We start from the raw sequence: 22,505 nt of genomic DNA on the forward strand, positions 1-22,505 counted from the left end.
GCATGAAAGAGAAAATAATTGAGAATTCCCATAAGAAGAAAATGAGTAGTCAAGTATAAACAGCAAATACATAAAGCATTAGATGATGGCAATGATAGCAGCCCAGAACTGGAGAGAGGGCAGGTCTGGGGCCAGATGGGGCTGAGTCTGGAATCCAGCACTGCCATAGCAGCTGCAGGACAAGGGAAAAGTAACTTCACCCTGTACAGCTCTTTCGTAAAACGGAGGCGTCTGCATCTGTCTTGCTGGGTTGTGGAAGGGCTGGGAGGATGTAGGTAGGGCAGGGGGTAATTACCAGCTTTCCTGGTTGTTTTGGGCCCCGGAACCAGATGCCACGAGGAGACAAAAGTGAAATCACTAAGATGTGAGTTCAGTGAGGCTTTTGAGTCCTTTTCTCACAATGCTATACTACCTCAAATCTTTTTTACTTATGCAGTTTTTTTTATTAACTTTTTTCCAAAAATAACATGTATTCCTCTTAAAGCATTAAAGTAATCAAAGGAGTTATAGTCCCTCCACCTGCCCCATCACAATTGAACTCTGCTCCTTAAAAACACTCACTTTTGACAGTTAGATTTTTATCATCCTAGCATTTTCCTATACATTAATTATCATTATATATTTATATTAGTTATTGCTATATATTAATATATTGATATTCAACAGAATGTTTATAACTGAAGTCCATATCATCAATCTAAGCTATACGTTGTTTTTTATTTTGTACTTCAGCTTCTGTGAGATTGGGGTCATCTGATAATTATGACATATAACAATGTCCACAGGTATTCGTTCCCAATTTTTAACATCTGTTATGTCAGGATACATTTTACAATCTAGGATCTCTTAAAATTGATGAAAGTTAGTACTTAAACATTTTTCATATTGATACATTTAGGGGTACAAGTGTAGATTTCTTACATGCATGTATTGCATAGTAGTAAATGAAGTCTGTGTTTTTAGTGTACCCATAACATGAATAGTGAACACTGTACCCAATAGGTAATTTTTCAACCCTTGCCCGCCTTTCAGACTCCCACGTTTTGGAGTCTCCAATGGGTGTTATTCTACTCCATATGTCCATGTGTACCTATTTTTTAGTTACCATTTATAAGTGAGAACATTCAGTATTTGACTTTCTATTTCTGCGTAATTTCAATTAGGATAGTGACCTAATTTTCACCCATGTTGCTGCAAAAGGCACAGTTTTATTCTTGATTAGGGCTTAGTGGTATTTCAGTGGTATTCCATAGATAAAGAAATTTTCTTACTGAGGCATTCCTGCAGGTGCATACGTGAAGGTTCATTGCAGTATTGTTTATGAAAGGAAAATCAGGACTGGGGCAAGACGGGGCAGGAGGAAAAAAGCAAATGCTCAGCCCTAGAGATGGCTAAATAAATCAAGGTACATCTAGAAAACAGATTCCATGCAGCTGTTTTAAAATTACCATCTTTTGGCCAGGCGCAGTGGCTCACAGCCGTAATCCCAGCAATTTGGGAGGCCGAGGCAGGTAGATCATGAGGTTAAGAGACCGAGACCATCCTGCCCAACATGGTGAAACCTCATCTCTACTAAAAATATAAAAAATTAGCTGGGCATGGTGGTGTGCACCTGGAGTCCCAGCTACTTGGGAGGCCGAGGCAGGAGAATCGCTTGAACCTGGGAGATGGAGGTTTCCGTGAGCTGAGATCACGCCACTGCACTCCAGCCTGGCAACAGAGTGAGACTCTCTCAAAAAAAAAAAAAAAAAATTACCATCTTTTGAATGTAAATTAGTACAGCCTTTATGGAAAACAGTATGGAGCTTTCTCAAAGAACTAAAAATAGAACTACCCCCGCAATCCCACTAACTGGGTACCTACCCAAAGGGAATTTCTTTATCCATTCCTCCATTGATGGACACTTAGGTTGATTGTCTCTTTGCCGTTGTGAATAGTGCTGCAGTAAACACACAAATGCAGGTATCTTTTTAGTATAATGATTTCATTCCCTTTGGGTAGGTACCCACTAGCTACCTGGGAGGCTGAGGTGGGAAGATGGCTTCAGCCCGGGAAGCAGAGGTTGCAGTGGGCCAAGATCGCACCACTGCACTCCATCCTGGGCAGCAAATGTCTCAAATAGATAAATAAAATTATTTTATTCCCCCAAAATATTGTAAAAATTTGCACTCAATTTAAATGACTAGGTTTAAAAACCTTCAAGTATTTTGTTATAAGAAATGAATTTTTGAATAATGTAGCAATATTCTAAAAATGAATCTTATTTTAAATAATCTATTCTAAAAATATGGATTTCAGAATATTGCATAAATTGTTTTCAACTAAAGTTTACAAAACCATTTTAAAAAGTAAATTTGAACAAATACATACGAAGAAGTATATGTTATATATTTTTGGAAGAATACAGAGTATCGGGGAAAAATGGTACCATTTGCCAAATTAAAAAAAAAAAATTAGCATCATTGCTGTACTATTTCTAGTTTGTATATGCACAGTTATTATGATAAAATGTCCAAAAAGAATCTCTACTGTACATGGTCAGCCAAACCAAAATCAGTGATTTCCAATTTGTTACTTTTTAAAACAATGGTAGTTTTTCTTGTTAACTGTATTATCATTTTAACCTTCAGCGTACAAATTCATTGACGATAAAGATGCTGGGTGGGCTGATTGGCAAAAACAATGACTTAGGCTCTTGAGGCTCCTGTGAAGGACCCCAGGATTCCAGCAAACACATGTTGAAAACTGCTTTCAAGATGTATCCATTGGCGTATAGGAATTAGTGAGGCAGTCCCAAAGGAACTTTTTGTGTGTCTGTGTGTGTAACATGGTCTTGCTCTGTCGCCCAGGCTGAAGTGCAGTGGTGCAGTCTCAGCTCAGTGCAACCTCCACGTCCTAGGTTCAAGTGATTCTCCCACCTCAGCCTCCCAAGTAGCTGGGATTACAGGTGTGCAACACTGCGCCCAGCTAATTTTTTGTATTTGGTAGAGACAAGGGAACTCTTCTTTTATATTACCAAAATTAGGGACCTAGAACTAGGCTTATGGATCATCTATTCTGAATCCAGAGAGAAGTACGCAGTGAAATTAAACTTTTCCACAGGTCCTGTGATTAGTTGGCATTCCTTTAATTGGCACCTGGTCGTGTAGTCACATATACACGAAACCATCTCTTGTTGCAAAGCACATGTTTGCTGGAGTGGCGTGAACTAAGAGGATCCCTAGGGCATCAGGATTAGCACATGTGCTCTAGAACCAGGTAGCCTGGCTTTTGCATCCTGGTTTGCAACTTCTTATTTCCATGACCTTGTTAATTTTCTCTATATATACCTCAGTTCCTCTTGTGAAAATGTCTGCCTTACAGGGTGGTTGTGAGAATTAAATAATACGTGAATATTTCAAATAGTGTTTGGCACATGGTATGTTTTCAGAATATATGAATGACTATGGCTGCTACTACTAGGTGTCTCAAATCAAATGCATTTTCAAATGTAATTAAAATCCAAAGGATCTTATAAAATATCTAATTATCCAATAGCATGTGAACACAAATTAAGCATAGACAAATGCAAAAATAATTGTTCTTAATATAAGACTTGCTGTTCTAAACCACTGCTTCATAAACATTTATGGGCATGTCACTTACCTGGGGGAGCTTATCAAAAAACGGATTCCGGCTTCTCTCTTGCAAAAGATGGGGCAGGGTGTGGGACACAGGATCCCGCATTTCTGATAAGCCCTAAGCTGCTGCTGCTTCCTTCTCAGAGTGGACTAGCAAAGTTCTAGAACATCTAATAGCATCTGACTTTATTTTGTTAAAACCTGCTTTACTGCTGATAGTTATTTTTCATAAAGGAAGTAAAGAATATGTGGATTTTAAAACTCGTTTGTTCATAGTTTCTGCCATGGAACCTTTTAAATACACTGTTCCTAGATATCTTGATTGTTGAGAAGGACCACATTGTCTATCTCCTCATCTAAGCACTGGACTAATCCCAGCCTGTCAGACATCAAACATCCTAGTTTCCTGAGGAGTGCAATACTGCTTTGGGGAACAATTAGTTACTGATGGAATCAGTGCTGGAGGAATTTAAGGAATAAATCGCACCACTTGTCATCAGCTTTAAGCATTAAAGTGCAGTGTAAAGTAAAGCTTTGGCTCCAGAGTGAGCTTTCACACTTCTAGTCCAATAGGTCACGGGCACTAATTCTTGCTAAAGCAGCAACTACATCAGAGAATACTGGTAGGTGGAGGAGGTAGGAGTGGCTGCTTAAATAGTGTTCTCTGAAGTTAGATGGCTTCTTGCATATTGGTACCACATGCAGGGGAAATTAGGGTGATGGATTGTGTCAGGGCAGCTTTACATAAGGAGAATTGCATAATTGTAGAATTCATACATTTCTGGGGCTGCTTAGGATCCCATTTCAATGCTCAGCTAAAGTCTTGGAGGCCAGACGGCAGATTGCACTAGGAGGAAGGTCCTGATTTCTCCTTCACCATGGATGTGCCATGGACTGACAGCCTCCCCATTCAGACCTCTGGAGGCCTTCCTTGCCCCATTGCAGCCCCTGACTCCTCTTCTCCTTCCCCTTTCCCAATATCCGCTGATCCTGCCCACTCTTAAAATGATTTTGGTGGCTCACTGTTTTAGGGAGGATCCTCGAGTTTGTGGTCCTTTTTTTTTTCTTTTTTTGAGATGGAGTCTTGCTCTGTTGCCCAGTCTGGAATGCAGTGTCAACAATGTCAGCTCACTGCGACCTCCACCTCCTGGGTTCAAGCGATTCTCCTACCTCCCCAGTAGCCGGGATTACAGGTACCCACCACCACACCTGGCTAATTTTTGTTATTTTTTTTAGTAGATACAGGGTTTCACCATGTTAGCCAAGCTGGTCTTAAACTCCCGACGTCAAGCAATCCACCTACCTCGGCCTCCCAAAGTGCTGGGATTACAGATGTGAGCCACCGTGCCCAGCCAAATTTATGGTCTTTATTGTGATGTCATGCCAGCCTCTGAGAGACAAGGCTGTTTGGGAAACAAAGTCAGGAAAAACAAGCCACTATACCCATTTTATAAATGACAGGGCGGTCATTGTTTGATCTTGCTGAAAATGTTTAGTGCTGTGTGAAAAGAAAGTCACAGAGTTATCAGAACTTTGAGGCCTTTGGTTGGATATGGAGTTTATTGGAATATGGATTTTCTGTTGCTTGTTTTTCTGAATCTAAGTGATAATGAAAATGATAACTAGCATACATATAGCACAGTTCCAGGCACTATTCAACGTGTTTTCCATCTATTGAGGTATTTAACATGCCAAGCCATCCTAGGTATAGGGTTACAGTAGTCCTCCGCCTTATCTGGTTTCAGTTACCCACAGTCAACCACCATACGAAATATTAAGGTAGAAATTTCCAAAAATAAACAGTTTGTACGTTTTAAATTGCATGAAGTTCTGAGTGGTGTGATGAAATCCGATGGTGTCCCACCCAGCACGGGGACCGACTCTTTGTCCGTGCTGTCCATGCTGTGTATGCCACTTGCCCATTAGTCACTTCATAGCAGCTCCATTATCTGATCGAAACTGATCGTATATATGAGGTTCAGTACTGCCTGCAGTTTAAGGCCTCCACTGGGGTCTTGGAACATATCCCCAGTGGATAAGGGAGAATACTGTCCCTCCTTTTTCTGGCAGAGGATCTGAGGCACAGCAAGGTTAAGCTGCCTGTCAGCGGTCATATACCAGTAAGTGAAAGATTCAAACAAGGCACCCTGGCTCCAGAATCTGCGTTCTAACCTCTTCAGTGTTACTGGAGTCTCTTTCTCTCCAAGATCCCGGAGCACATCTTAAATAGTCTCCCTTAGAATATAAACATAACAAAGTGAAGAGTTAAAGCTCAGATTTTAAAATTGCCTCACACATTGTGTGCTAAAACAAAACAAAACTGACTTTAGAGCTAACAGGAAGCATAACAAATTAGAGGCAGTGTGTCATCAAATCTGTAGCCCTAGACACATTGGCAGGCATAACAAAAAACTGTACATTCAATGGACGAATGAACTAAAGCAAGTCAACAGTTCTCAGTAAATAAAACTTTTAGTGATGCCAAGCACTTAATCTAAAATGAATTTTTAATGTTTTCATGTTTTGCTACTCTTAAAAGTATAAGCTTAATAGCTGGGTGTGGTGGTTCACACCTATAATCCCAGTACTTTGGGAGGCAGAGGCGGGCAGATCACTTGAGGTCAAGAGTTTGAGACCAGCCTGGCCAGCATTGTGAAACCCCGACTCTACTAAATTAGCCAGGCATGGTGGCAAACGCCTGTAATCACAGCTACTCTCAGGAGGCTGAGGCACGAGAATCACTTGAACCCAGGAGGCAGAGGTTGCAGTGAGCAAAGATAGTGCCACTACACTCCAGCCTGGGCAACAGAGTGAGACTTCATGTTAAAAAAAAAAAAAAAGAATACATTAGCTTAAATGTTCTGGAAAATGTACATATGAATCACAAGATAAGAGAGTGCCATTATCTCATGGAAATCAAAACCTGTTGATCTGCAAATGAAGGAAAATTATACATATTTGAACACTTGAATCTGAAGTACCCAGGGATCCCAGTGTCTTTTTATATTGTTAAAATAATTAGATTTCTGATAAGCAAATTGTTAAAGTAATTAGACATTGGAAGTAAACTGAACACAGACTTGATAGATGGGACTAGTGTGTTAGGAGAGTGCCACCTATGGGCGATGTCATGTACTACAGCACAGGTAACCTCTGATGTACTCAGGTGTAGAAAGATGAGCGTGGTTTTAAAAAAAACGGTTCCTAAAGGAAACAGAAGATGCCACAAAAGAAACTGAAAAATGTTAACAAAGTTTAATGAAACACTAATATTGATCAAAATACAGAAGCATGGTCCTCTCAGTGTTGCTAAGAGAGCAGTTTGAAGAGACAGACTTATACATCTGAATCAAAAATTCTAGTTCTGGGACTGATATAAGAACAAATCGATTTTTTTAAATGCCTCTTGAATAAAAGAATAAAGTACAAAGGCATGATGTGAATAGGCACTTAGGAGCTGTTGAATCGAAGCAGTATCAGTATTTATCCAACTTCCTTTGAGAAAGGTAGACTGTGCTATAGGGGAATAGACGATATTTGTCAGAGTTATTCATACTCCTTTAAATAATGCTAAGAAGAATGATTATTACTGTATATAAATTATATACAGCTTGTGATTTATAAGAAGAAATAAGTAGGCTGGGTGCGGTGGCTCATGCCTGTAATCCCAGCACTTTGGGAGGCCGAGGCAGGTAGATCACGGGGTCAGGAGTTCAAGATCAGCCTGGCCAAGATGGTGAAACCCGTCTCTACTACAAATACAAAAATTGGCCAGATGCAGTGGTGGGCGCCTGTAATCCCAGCTACTCGGGAGGCTGAGGCAGGAGAATCGCTTGAATCCGGGAGGCAGGGAGGTTGCAGTGAGCCAAGATTGCACACCACTGCCACTGCACTCCAGCCTAGGCAATAGAGTCAGACTCCATCTCAAAAGAAAAAAAGAAAAAGAAAAGATGAGTAAATGATCTGAAATGAAATCTAAATTATTTATAACTTGCCTGTTTTCAGTTTTAGTTAAATTACGTACATGTTCTTTATTATTTAGTAAATACCTACTGTGTACTAGGCAAACAATTCTAGAACACATATAAAGTTGTATCTAATGAAATGCATAAGTAGTATAAATTATTCCTAATTAATATGTCTTTTAAATGTGCAAATGATACCTTACTTAATAAATTCACCATTTGCTATGACAGAAAATTGTTTAATCCTTCCTAATATCTAACCTACTCAATTTTTCATATCATTTTGCAAAAGTAAAGAATTTGGAATATCTTAAAACAATTCAGCTAGTGATTTCTTCCATACCCATGCATGGCTCTTGCATGTTCCCAAAGATCTCAGGGTAAAAATTTTCATGATGTGCTTGAAGGTGTGAAGGAAGACAGGGATTTGACTCATGAACTAAACTTGCAAAAATATTGTAACTGAGCCATAGTTGCAAAAGGCCTGTCAGCAGTCATGGTATAAAGGCTTTTCCAAGAAATATGTTTCCAAAGAATGTTAATAATTGCTTTGGAACATCCTACTTGTGAAGCAATGAGTGGTCTCTGCCTTTGGTTTAGGCAATCCAGGGATCTCTTTCTGCTTTTAGTCCTGGCTCTGTGACACTGCACTAGACACATTACTTCATTTAACCTCCTTGATCCAAAGTTGAGACCTCTTTGTGAGGTTATGATAATTAATACAATGAGCTTGAAAGCATTTATCCTTTCAATCATAGATCCTGAGCATTATAATTAAAGAAACAGTAACCGTTAGTCACTTACAATGGAAAATTAAAAGCAAACTAAAAAGATATAAAAGGCCTCCAAAATCGAGTGGCCGTCATGCATCCACACAGAATATCTATCCAAACAAGTAAGTGTTACGGTTCTCTGGGACTGAACTCTTGGTATCCATGGAACTGGATTGAATGGATGGTATATGAAATGGCCGGTAAGCCAATTATATTCTTCCTCATTGAAAGGATTCTTTCATTTATCTAGAAAGCTTTCTCTCACCCCTCCTAAAGAAAGGTTGAAAACACTTCTACTACTGTCAAAGGATTATTGCAAAATAAAATTCAGTAGTGAATTCAAATTCAAAGTAGCTCTTTGATGTAACGTGATCTTTATGTTCATTTCCTCATTTGAAATCCTAGTGGTTTCCTCCATATCCATCATGGCTCTTACATGTTCATGAGGGTTAAATGTGATAATGCATGAGAGAGGCTTGGCCTACAGTAAATGCACCATAGCCAAAGGCATTAGCAATTATTATGAATCAAATCCTGTTCTAGGAAATGAGTCAGTGTTTATCGTGCACTGCTCCCTGGTTATCCAGTGCTAGAAGTCTCTTTGAAAGGGGCCAAGAATCAAAGACAATGACAGATAGGAGGGTGTTCACGGGATACCACAGATCCAAATACCCCTGTGTACTTGGAGAGAAGCTCCACCTGTGCCCGGCCAGGCTCCTAAAGTGCCAGTGTAAGTTAGGAAGTCGGAGAGAGGCTTTATGCACAGAAAGGACCATTTCTGTTGGGTTTTAATGAACATTCAATGTACTCAATTTTTAAATGTTAAAACCTAGATATTCCTAAGAATTTGATTTCAGCTTTCACATTTTATCATCCTATTTACAAATCCAATAACTGTCTATAAAGTAAGATCAATTTTTATTTGTCGATTGTATGTATGTCTTAAAGAACGGATTAAACTTAAAAGTTATTTCTACAGGCCAGGCACTTTGGCTCACACCTATAATCCCCAGCACTTTGGGAGGCTGAAGTGGGCAGATCACAAAGTCGGGAGTTCAAGACCAGGCTGACCAGTGTGGTGAAACCCCGTCTCTACTAAAACTGCAAAAATTAGCCAGGCATGGAGAATCGCCTGAACCCTGGAGGTGGAGGTTGCAGTGAGCTAAGATCGTACCACTGCACTCCAGCCTGGGTGACACAGCAAGACTCCGTCTCAAAAAAAAAAGTTATTTCTACATATAAATTCTATTAATTAAAAATTTGAAAACCTTGGTCTCCATCTCACAATCCTAATAAGCATTTAATTAGCTCTTAAATAGTTAATTAGCTCTTACAAATCTAGTAAACCAAACTTAAAATATAACAAATTGAATTCCCTTATAAATTTAAATGTTTACCAACCTAATCAAATTCTCTTAATCCTCATTCTTTTATTATTATTATTTTTACTTTATTTTATTTTTACATCCTTTGAAACTAATCCTCATTCTTAAAATCCAAAATCTAAATTCAGTTTTGAGTTGAAATTGCAAGGCCTGTCAGGTTCTCTGATTATTTAATTCTCTTAGGCACTAACACATATACAGTAACAAGAATAAAAAAGCCCTCACCCTAAGATGTGTCACAGAAAGTGTTAACATTCTAAGCTTAATTAACTTCATTATTTCTGTAGCAGAATTGCCATGTTAGGCAAGCTGAGGTTAGTGGGTAAAGAAATTCAGGACCCTGATTGCCAGTTGTCAACGAGAGAATAAAAACCAGGCAGTGGTTTTTATTTTGCAGTAATGAGTCTGCCCTGCCCACCATGGAATGCTGAGCACCTTCTTCCTGCTTCCATGCTAACAGGGGACCCCACATCTTCCTCATGTATGCTGTTTTTATAATCAGTATATTCCACTGCAATGACTTTCGAGGGAATAATAAGACAGAACAAATAAACAGGACTTTTTATCCAACCATACATGCCCTCCCGTAGGAATCAGATACCTTCTCCTAAAAGGATATGCTCACCCCACTGAGATTCCCTACCAGATCAATGGCTGCCAGCAGGACAGGGCTTTTATGGCTGGTCAGGGCCTCTTTTACTAAACTGGGGAGAAGACACTGGATTTGTGAAAGGGCTAGATAAACAGGAATGAATGGCAGAGAAGCCAGGTACAAAAAGCAGGGACAATACATAAGAGGAAAAATACTAGAGGCTAAGATGTGGGTTTTTAAAAATATAAGCATGTTTGGGCAGGTGCATCGGAAGGAAAGAAAGCAACGGGCAAGGAAGTCACATTCCGGTTATGATCCGGTCATTGAAAGCAGAAGAAAAGTAAACATGCTTGCCTCAAAGTGAGGACAGTTAAAAAAAAAACAACCCTAATAGAGGAGAAAACTTACTCCTTCATTTCTTGCTAAACTGCTGAAGACAGAACTCTGGAGGAGTGTCCTGGAACAAGCTGCAGTTCCCAAACCCCAATTCCCTGGATTAGAGGTGAGTCAGCAAGCATCTGGAATGCCGGCCAGGGAGGACCAGTGGACCTTGCTAGGCTGCACTGTAGCATGAACTTTATATTTTGAAAACTGATTGAAGCTAGTGTCTCAGTGTCCTCACCAACCATTAGAGAATAGTTCAAAACGAGAGGAGTTTGATTAACAGATTACTCATTGGTACATGAGCAGTTCTGAAATTTACTTGTTGTACAGCTTGAGCCTTGGAGTGTCAGTTGTATTCATGGCATTTTTCTAAGAGCTATACTGCATGGAAGTGCTAGGAAAGTATTTGGCCACTCTCTGTTATAAAAAATAACCTGAATAGAAAATAAATTTCATGATGATATCACTGATGTCCTATTAAAATCTTTCTAGTTTGATCCAAAGGAGAGAAATTAAGGCACGCATGTAAACAATCTGATCCTAAAAAGCAACACTTACTTTTAGTTAACAAGTGTATCAGCCTGTTTTCACTGCTATAAAGAGTGAGACTGGGTGATTTATAAAGAATGAGGTTTAATTGACTCACAGTTCTTCATATCTGGGGAGGCCTCAGGAGACTTATAATCATGGCAGCAGGTGAAGGGGAAGCCAGGCACTTCTTACCTGGCGACAGAGCAGAAAGAGAGAAAGAGCGGGGAAGTGCCACACTTGAAGCCATCAGCTCTCCTGAAAACTCCCTCATTATCATGAGAACAGCATGGGGGAAATTGCCCCCATGATCCAGTCCCCTCCCACCAGGTCCCTTCCTCGACATGTGGGGATTACAATGAAGATGAGATTTGGGTGGGTACACAAAGTCCAGCCATATGAACAAACAATCAAATTTATCTCAAAAGTAAAAGACTTAGCAGTTTTAACTTTCTCCTTTGAAATCAGAGATTATGAATAGGTGCTCAGCTTTCTAGAATCACCCTTTCAGTATGATACTAAATGATTTGTTCCAGTGAACATTTTACTTTCACTTTTTTTTTTTTTGAGATGGAGTCTCGCTCTGTCACCCAGGCTGGAGTGCAGTGGCGCGATCTTGGCTCACTCCAACTTTCACCTCCTGGGTTCAAGCGATTCTTCTGCCACAGCCTCCCAAGCAGCTGGGACTGCAGGCATGCATGACCATGCCCGGCTAATTTTTTTTATTTTTTATGTTTTAGTAGAGACGGGGTTTCACCGTGTTGCCCAGGCTAGTCTCGAACTCTTGAGCTCAGGCAATCCACCTGGCTCTGCCTCCCAAAGTGCTAGGATTACAGGTGTGAGCTACCGCACCCAGCCTACTTTCACGTATTTTAAATAAAATTTGCTCTTATTTTGTTCTCTTTGAAAATAGGGCTAGTTGAAGTATACTCTAAGAAGAATGAATGCTGATGAGTCTGACTTTGAGAAAATCACTGTGCATAATTGCTTAAGCACTGTTCTCAGTTTTAGGTTTTGAATTCAGCTAACGTGTGAATGTCTTTTGACTTTTTCTTAATGAACCTCATAATACAACTATGGCTAGAACAAAGCTGCTGGCCCATGTCTTTTAAACAGTAACCTCGTGGCCAGAGCAGGCAAGCTGGGCAGAGGAGGGGTGAGGGAAATTTTATTCTTTTATGCTGCAGACAGATTGTGCCCCTTACGATTGGGAGAAAAAACATCTAGAAAGTTCTTAGAATGACCAGGTTCTTGTGTTTACAAATCTGCAGGAAGCAGAAGCTGGGAAGTAATTGTTTTGCTCAGCATCAGTAGCCACAACCTTAAGAAAGAAGCAAATGACAAAACACTAGCTCATGGGGAGGGCTTCTGACACAACAAAGCCTATTATGCTTCCTTCTGTGCCTCAAGTCTCAGTGGCAGGCTGAGCTGCTGTAAACCGTTGTGCTGGTTGTGCACTGCTCAATTCTAGAAGATAGTAGTTTGGTGCAAAAGTAATTGTGGTCTTTGCCATTATTTTTAATGGTAAAGATTCATTAAATCTTTACCATTATGAATGATTATGATAAAAATCATTCATGTGGTAATCTGTGAGCCCCTTTCAAAGAAATCACTGCCAGAAACAAGAGTTCCTAGGACTGTATCTGATGGTGAACAGACCCAGAGGGGAAGGAAGGAGGAGGGTCATCTCAGATGGAGGTAAATGGCAGAAGAAATCGTAAAACAGAATCAGGATTTTGAAGTAGTCCCTCTTTTACTTTGCAGTGATGTCTTACTTCCTGTTACTGAATGGAATACATTTCATGACTAGTCATTGACTATGTTTAGTGTTATTTTCATATTACATTAATTATCTAGAACTTGCTTTTCCAATAATGAAGTGGATAGTGGTTTATCTTTGTTATTTTTCAGAACCTTGAGATACGTACTTTCAAGAATGAGGTTTAATGAATAGATATGTACTTATAAAGAATGAGTATATAAGCTTTGCTATAGAGCTTTTAAAAAATAAGCAAGATTAAAATATGTTAAAATACAACTTTATAATTTAGTAACTTACTACTTTTAGTAAAAGAAAAAATTTATCTTGGCTTGACCTTTGGAATATCATAAAATTTCTGTAAACTTCAGTTTCCTTAGCAAACGTGTACATGGGAAAGTTAGACTGTCCACACTTTCAGTTTGTTAAATTACATGTTTGTCATTATTCTGAAAATATCTAATGGGCACCACCTGAAGATAACAGCGTCATCTAGTGGTGATTACCTTATATTACAGTCAGAAGTTTCCATGACAAATTGTCCAAGATTTTTGCAGCCCATGATAAGAATGTTTTCTGTTCAAAATCATAGGATTTGCAAGCTAGAAAGGACCTTCAAGAACACCTAGTCTTATTGCCTCACTTTGCCAGTTAGATGAATTCCAGAGTTAACATATTAAATACATTTTCCCCTCCTGTTTTGTTTCTCTTGACTTTTTAAAAATTGCGGTGAACTTCACAGAACATGAAATGAAGCACTCTAAAATGAGCAGTTTAGTGGCATTTACTACATTCACAATGTACACAATAAACAAAGAGGCAAATGAAAGTTCAACATGTTAAATTTCCGAACTGATCTACTTCATATTTTTTCACAATGTAATGCAACCTCCCCTTTATTCTTAAGCACATGCTGGCTCCTGTTTTTAAATAATTCTTTATTGGTTAATGAAAAAAAGATACTTTTTGTAATTTTTTTTTGGCTTGTCAGATTGTTGCTTCAGAGTGGTATTCAAAGAGCGGGAAAGGGGAAATGAAATGGTGTACCTGTCCTTGCAGTTGAAAAAATATGAAGTAGATCAGTTTGGAAAATTAACGTGTTGAACTTTTTCATTTGCCTCTTTGTTTATTGTGTTGTTCGGTCTTGTCTCTTACCAGTTTTAGAACCCTCATTCCTGATTTCCCCTGAAATTGCCTGGATGTAAGACTTAATTATTTCCTATGTCCCAGATACATTAGCAATCATTATCTTAAGGTTATTGTGTGTGGCATAATTTAATACTATTACAATAGTATAAATGTTTGAATCCAGGTTTTTGTTTTGCTTTGTTTTTGTTTTATTGAGATGGAGTCTCGCTCTGTCACCCAGGCTGGAGTGCAGTGGTGCAATCTCAGCTCACTGCAACCTCTGCCTCCCGGGTTCAAGCAATTCTCCTGCCTCAGCCCTCTGAGTAACTGGGATTACAGGCATGCACCACACGCCCAGCTAATTCTTGTATTTTTAGTAGAGACAGGGTTTCACCATGTTGGCCAGGCTGGTCTAGAACCCCTGACCTTGTGATCTGCCTGCCTCCAACTCCCAAAGTGCTGGGATTACAGGCATGAGCCACCGCACACAGCCAAATCCAGGTTTAAAATGCAAAGGGAACCACTATGTTTTTGGCATTTCTACCCAACAGATCACTTTCTTCATTTTGTCTTGCTAAATAAACAGCAGTCTGTTGGGAAATTCTGGGAGTGACTAAAATGAGAAGGGTAACGTTAGGTGAAGGTTGGGAATGGGGAGAATGTGGTTGGTCTATGGCCTGTGAGTCTCCTTAGAGTATTAACATTTACAGGAGTCACACAGAATATAAACCTTGCCAAGACTTTAGACTTCATTACTTCCCTGTCCTCGACAAGTACAATTTAATTGAACATTAAGCAATTTGATCTCTTTCACCTAATAAATCGAGCAAATTCAATAAACATAAATCCTGCTAATGATAGAGCCGCCCCTGGTGGAGCTGAGCTCATCAGCATTCATGATTATTACTCTCCCTGGAATTTTAGTCACAAATGCTTATTGCTTACCTGATGGTTAAGATCTAAGGAGTGTATTTAATAATTTTTTTCTCAGGGTTTCAGAAAGGCAGCTGGGGAGTAGAAAGAACATGGTTTGGCAGATAGACCACTTAAGGTTCAAATCCCTCACCTGACCTTGAGCAAGGCAAGTTATGCTATTAAAAAGTGTAATTTTCAGCCGGGAGTGGTGGCTCATGCCTGTAATCCCACCACTTTGGGAGGCCAGGGTGGGCAGATCACAAGGTCAAGAGATTGAGACCATCCTGGTCAACATAGTGAAACCCCATCTCTACTAAAAATACAGAAATTAGCTGGGCCTGGTGGCACGTGCCTGTAATCCAAGCTATTTGGGAGGCTGAGGCAGGAGAATTGCTTGAAACCCTGGAAGGTGGAGGTTGCCATGAGCCAAGATTATTCCATTGCATTCCAGCCTGGGTGACAGGGTGAGACTCTGTCTCAAAGAAAAAAGAGTAGTTTTTTTATTGGAAACAAAAGGAGCTAATTACAATTATTTCGTAGAGTTCTGAGTTTTAAATGAAATAGGGTATGCAAAAGAACTACTCTCTGGTGCATAGAAACTTAATAGTGCATGTTAGCTAACTCTTCTGTTTTCAGTTGTTCTGTAGCATGGATCTACAGTAGTTAATGTTGCATGGCACGTTAGCTCCCCTAATGCTTGCTTGCTTGCTTTTTTTAATTTTTTTTTTTTTTTCGAGATGGAGTCTTGCTCTGTCACCCAGGCTGGAGTGCAGTGGCATGATCTTGGTTCACTGCAACCTCCTCCTCCCAGGTTCAAGCGATTCTCCTGCCTCAACCTCTGGGTAGCTGGGACTACGTGTGCACGCCACTATGCCTGGCTAATTTTTGTATTTTTAGTAGAGATAAGATTTCACCATATCGGTCAGGCTGGTCTTGAATTCCTGACCTCAGGTGATCCACCCATCTCAGCAAAAGTGCTGAGATTACAGGTGTGAGCCACAGTACCCAGCCTAGCTTCCCTAATGCTTTCATGTCTATTATATATGCCTATGACTCTCTCTGAGTTACCTTTCCTCCTCTTGTACCTGGGGTTAACCTCCTGGCTGCAGATGGTCTTTTCAAGCTGAAGCCTTTCCCCAGTGTTCCAGGATGACTTTAGTCATTGCCTCCGTGATCCTGATAAGTTATTACGTGTGCGCCGCTTAACTATTGTCACATCTTTCCACACTCCCAAGCCCCACCCTGTCCATAATATTCTCAGCCTCTGGTTATAGAAGTGAATCAGCCAGTCGGTCACCGAATGAAGCAATGAATGAATCACTTTTAATACAGCTAAGGCAAAGCATACTATAATCCTGTTCAATAAATGAAGAAACTGAGGCTCAAAGAAACGTGTCTAGACCAAGGAACGAGGAAGTAGAGAAAAAAAGACTAGAACCCAAGTCTTTTGATTCTGAGTCTTTGCAATGTATCCAATTTCATGTCACAAAGCCACACATTTTAATTTCAGGGAAGGAGCGTTGCTGCCTATTCACCAGGGACTGTAAGCAGGAATGTATTCTGGGATAAAGAGCAGGACAGACAGACAGACATCCAGTCCCACAGTGTTGTAGCAATACCAACGGAGGTCTCTCTTCCACTGTTTTTTACTGGTATAGAGTGGAATGTTCTGTAAATGGTCAACATTTTTTTAAATTTCATAGCTTTTGCTAATTTCATTTAAAGAAAACTATTGGCTGGGTGCCGTGGCTCACGCCTATAATCCCAACAGTTTGGGAGGCTGAGGTGGGTGGATCATGAGATCAGGAGTTCAAGACCAGCCTGTCCAACGTAGTGAAACCCCGACTCTACTAAAAATACAAAAATTAGCCAGGCATGGTGGCACATGCCTGTACTCCCAGCTATTCAGGAGGCTGAGGCAGGAATCACTTGAACCTGGGAGGTGGAGGTTGCAGTGAGCCGAGACCATGCCACTGCACTCCAGCCTGGGTGACAGAGCCAGACTCCATCTGATGGGGTGAGGGGAGGTGCCTATTATAATGCTGGCTTATGAGTCACTGGAGGAGGCAGCCATTCCATTCTCTTTATCTCCTCCCTCTGTTTCCTAGTTATATGTTTTAAACACCATTGTCGATCATCCATGTTTAAACCTGTAAGAAAAATACCTGGTCTAGAAACTTTAGTAGAACGTGACCCACTTTTCTGTTTCTTTTTCTTTTTCTCTATTTTTCTTTCTTTCTTTTTTTAGATAGGGTCTCACTCTGTTGCTCAGGCTGGCGTGCAGTGGCATGATCACAACTGACTGCAGCCCGGACCTTGGGCTCCGATGATCCTGTAGCTTCAGCCTGCCACCATGTCTGGCTAAGTTAGAATTTTTTTTGTAGAGACAAGTTTTCACCATGTTGCCCAGGCTGGTCTCAAACTGCTGGGCTCAAGTGATCTGCCACCTCAGCCTCTCAAAGAGCTGGGATTACAGGCGTAAGCCACCACGTCCAGCCCCGTCCTATTTTTCTTGAAGCATAAGAATTGGTTTTTGTTTCTCTTATATTTGAAAAATACACAGTTCAAACTTCAGAGCATTGCATTTTTATCCCTGATGTGTGCAAAACAAAATCGCAACCTCTCTATCATTTCTAAAAACAGCTGAATTTCATTTGCCTCAGTCAGAACTAAAACTTTACCTCCTGGTCTGCTCACATGCCAGGGTAGCATGGTGACATGTGACTGTCCAGACTGCCCTTCATATGTGTCTGTCATCAAGAATGGGGACTTCCTATAGTAAGGATGTGGTACTGTCCCTCCCATTGCTGCCAAAAGCAGGGGCCCCTTGCCCACAGGCTCCAGGGGGTAATTTTTAAACCTTTTCTTTTTTCAATTTAAGATGAAAAGCAACAGCATTTGTCATATGAATCAGCCGTGCCAGGGAAATGAGTGTGATCAGTGGCCTGGATCTTGTTTAAACCACTTAGTGACGGTGTCCCATAGCATCCCTTGTGTATCTTTCAAAGCTATGATCAAGAGCTAAGCATCTGTGCTTGGGGCATGGGGAATGCAGTGGGTGGGGGAGGGTCTTTGAGGTGTGACCGTTTCCATTTCCTCCTCACGTCACGTTGGTATTTGGCTAGATTCCAGATGGACACATCGTATGGGATCTCAAATGGGATTGCCTCCAACGTGTCCCTCCCAGGGCAAGCCCTGCTAAGCTAACTGTTCCTCCACACCAAGACCCAGACAAGGAGGTGACTAATTGTTGTTGATGTACATAAGTAAAGGGTGTTTTGGAGAAAGAGAAAGATTCTGAGGACAGAAAATGTGTTCATCTCCACATGTGGAGCTGAATGAAGTAATTGTGGGTTCTTGCGGGAAGTTACGGAGATAGTTCAGGGATCTGCTCTTCTTGGGCTCTGTGCTCTCAACCAGCCACAACTCATGCAGTTCCCCAAGCTAGACTCTAGCAGTGACCTAGTCGTGGAGATAGCCAACGCCAAGCACCTCTGAGCTAGAATGGGTTCTGCTGGTGGCTTGGGGTGCTCAGAGGCCCAGCACATGCTAGAAATTTGCCTATACCAAGATCCTAAAGAGGATGTCTTGCCCAAGACATTAAAATACTACATGATATTCCCATTGCTTTCCTGAAAGATGGTGAAATCCATTTCTATAAACCTACTCTCTTCTATTAACTTACTCGCTATGTAAGACACTTCTGACTGATTTAGGCCTATACTAAAATTTGTTGGACATCAGTTTTTCCCCTATACTTTGAGTTCTGATGATCTAATGTTAAAATGTGTTATTGTTCATACTTTATCACTGTCCAACCAAGTAATTACGTTTACCGAGGCAGTCAACAGTTTCGTGCCTTGTTTGAGAGGGAGTCTAGAAAGACTTCTCTGTTTACTGAGCTAGTTTCCCTCTACCTATTTAAGAACTCCAAATAGTCTTGAAACAAGATCTAAAAACACCTGTAGACCATTCTTCCATTGCTCTTAATTTACGGCACAGTTATTTGTCGTTGTTCACTGCTTTTAAGTTTCATTAACATTAAAATGTAAATCGCTCAGTCTAATATTGTCTTTGAAAAAAAATCTTTAATTATTTCCAAATATTCATTAGGGTCTTAGTGATGTCACCCACAAGAAAAGAACTGGATTCTCCATTTTCATGGTGCTTCAAAATTTTTAAATAGTTTCACAACATTATCTCATTTTTTTACATGTTAGTAACACAGATGTAGACAAACAAGAATTCTTGTCCCTGTGTTACAGATGTGGAAACTGAGGCTTGCCCAGAACAGCTAAGCTGGGAAGTAAGTGGTGCAGTCAGGACTTGAGCCCAGCTTCTACCTCCGAAGCTCATGTTCTTCCCATTACCCCATGATTCTGGCCAAGTATTAGGGCAGATGTGCACGGTGGGAAGGGCGGCATGGATGGGTTAGGACAGACATATTCAAGCTCCGAGAAAACTCAAAATTCATTTCCCGGTGATGACGGGACTCTAGCATCACCTAGCACATCTTCAAATACAAAAGAGAGGACATGTGGTGCAGAAATGATGTTCTGATCACTGACCAAAACCGTCTTGGAGCTTGGAATGTGAATGTATTAGAGTAAAGTGAAGCCGCAAAGGGCAACACATTCTAGCATTTTAAGAGGAAAAAATGCAGCTGGGCACGGTGGCTCATGCCTGTAATCCCAGCACTTTGAGAGGCCGAGGCAGGTTGATCACCTCAGGTCGGGAGTTCAAGACCAGCCAGACCAACATGGAGAAACCCCGTCTCTACTAAACATATAAAAATTAGCTGGGCGTTGTGGTACATGCCTGTAATCCCAGCTACTCGAGAGGCTGAGGCAGGAGAATCACTTGAACCCAGGAGGCGGAGGTTGTGGTGAGCTGAGATCACATTATTGCGCTGTAGCCTAGGCAATGAGAGCAAAACTCTGTCTCAAAAAAAAAAAGGAAAAAACCGCATGGCAGGGAAGAAAGGTAAGGAAGGAGGATGTGGAATACCCCCGAAGTACCTCCCCAACCCATTACCCTCCACTGCCCCCTTCCCTAGCTAGGTCTAGTCAGAAGACTTCTTTAGGAAGCATTTGGTAGTCTCAAAACAACTTAGTGTTTTTTCCTGATGTCTTTCGGTATGTGCTTTTAAAAATTAATCCTAAATACCTTTTTCTGTGACATAATTCCTTTTTACCTAGTTAGTTTCAGTTCAGGTCCACCTTTTGCAGGGAGCTGGTCCTAAACATTGCGTAGGAGCAGGAGCCTGCACTTCCTCTGCACTCTCACCTTCCATCCTTTCCTCTGGCATTGCTGTAGAGTGACAGCTTAGAGACTCAAGGCCATCTCATTTCTTTGGTGGAGGAAGCATGTCTAGGGGAGTGCACTGGATTGAAGGTGGCTGCCCTGGCCAGGCCCTGATCATATCATTCGACATCCCTGGACTTCACATCCCAGCAAGGCTTCTCTGACAGCCAGCCGCCATCCAAGAGGATGCTCAGCCACCTCTGGATGTTTCTTTATAAAATAAATACCTTGGCAAAGCATGGCAGCTTACACCTGTAATCCCAGCACTTCAGGAGGCTGAAGTGGTAGGATCGCTGGAGCCGAGTTGAGACCAGCCTGGGTAACATAGTGAGACCCTGTCTCTACAAAATTACAAAAATTAGCCAGGATTGGTGGCTCATGCCTGTCGTTCCAGCTACCCAGGAGGCTGAGGTAGAAGGAACACTTGAGCCCAGGAGTTTGAGGCTATAGTGAACCACAATGGTGCCACTGCATTCCAGTGTGGGTAGCAGAGTGAGACCCTTTCTTTAAATAGTAATAATAAAATTTTGTTAAAAATAAGTACCAGAGGCCAGTCATGGTGGCTCATGCCTATAATCCCAGCACTTTGGGAGGCCTAGGCGAATGGATCACCTGAGGTCAGGAGTTTGAGACCAGCGTGGCCAACATGACGAAACCCCTTCTGTACTAAAAAATACAAAAATTAGCTGTGTGCAGTGACAGGCACCTGTAATCCCACTACTTGGGAAGCTGAGGCAGGAGAATCTCTTGAACCCAGGAGGCAGAGGTTGCAGTGAGCTGAGATTACACCAGTGCATTCCAGCCTGGGAGACAAAGCAAAACTCTGTCTCAAAAAAAAAAAAGAAGTACCAGAATTAATTCATTTATAATATCTCCTCTAGATCGCAACTGTGACTCGAATATAAAATATGGAACAAGTCTCCCTTTCAGATGTACAACAAATGTATATAAAAAGTCATGGGAAAAGATGACCTCAGCTCTTGAAACTTGTAAACATTTCAACAATCTTGCTCTCGCAAAAAAATCCTTAATTCTGCGTTTTCAAACTTTAAGCAGAACTGACAGCCGTTTGTGCTCTCTCTGTTTGAAGTAGTTCTTTTCTTTTGAGTCAAGAATCTTTTTCCAGGTTTGGCTATTTCCTTAATGAAATTAATATTTCACACAGAATGGTTTCATGCAAAAGTGCTGGGACGTCTGGAGTCTGGATGTTGTTCCTGGAATGCTTCCACATAAGGAGAAATTTAGGCAGGGGCAGCCAGAATCCTACCCTAGCCAGTAGTTCAAGGTCTTTTCTGGCCTTACACTTGCTTTGGGCAATTCTCAGAATGTGTGTGTGCACGTGTGCACATGCATACACACACACACCATTGATTCCTGACCCTCATTCCTCCAGTCATTTAAGTAAGGGCCGATAAAAGAAAGCCTTCAGAGTTCACAGTATTGTCTTAGTGGTTTTTTATTTTTGTATGTTACAAGAATAAACACAATAGAGGAAAATTCCAGGCAAATGTGGCCATTGCCTTGCTTGACTGCCCTCGCATGCTCATCTGGTCCTGGGGCCTGTAGCCCTGCCTTCACCTCACCGTCCTAACAGAGCTGTTGGCATCCGTGGACCCCCAGAATTTCACTGCTAGATGTATCTTTAGAGAGTGTATTTTCTGGAATATACTCAGAACATGAAACTGTCCTTTCTACAGCTTTCCTCCCTAGACCTTCTCAATAACTCTGTTCTTAAATGTAGGCAAGAGCCTGGGATCGTGGAAAGCATTGAAATCTCAGTATGCCCAGGACAAATGGAGACCCAAAATCCCATACATTGGTGGGTCCTAGAGGGAGGAGTAAAGGGGAGTCTAGGAGTCAGATGGCCATGGGCTGACCTAGCGTGGAACAGCAATATGGCCTCAGGAAGTGGAAACCACAGAGGAGTCTAGCTGGGGTGCAGAGATGGTAAGGACAGAAATTCCAAAGGAGCTGAGATTGTTGCAGGAAAGACAAATGTAAAAAATGTGCACTCTGGAGCTTCATTTCTGACTTCAAAGCAGGTGCTGCCACATGGCAGCTGTAACCTCTCTGCTTTTGTTTCCTTACTGGTTAAATGCAGATGATAGAACCTCTTCATAGGATGCTGTGAGTGTTTTAGTGCATTGATGTG

The 22,505-nt window shown here is 41.1% G+C and overlaps 1 protein-coding gene across 15 annotated transcripts in view; it reads left to right on the forward strand.

Annotated features, from left to right (window-relative positions):
- LTBP1 (latent transforming growth factor beta binding protein 1) overlaps positions 1-22,505 on the forward strand; it is a 458,896-nt gene that overhangs the window by 426,512 nt on the left and 9,879 nt on the right. The window lies entirely within an intron of this gene.

Source organism: Aotus nancymaae, unplaced genomic scaffold, assembly GCF_030222135.1.
Source record: "Aotus nancymaae isolate 86718 unplaced genomic scaffold, 86718_ANA_hifiasm-v0.15.2.pri h1tg000057l, whole genome shotgun sequence".
NCBI lineage: Eukaryota > Metazoa > Chordata > Mammalia > Primates > Aotidae > Aotus > Aotus nancymaae.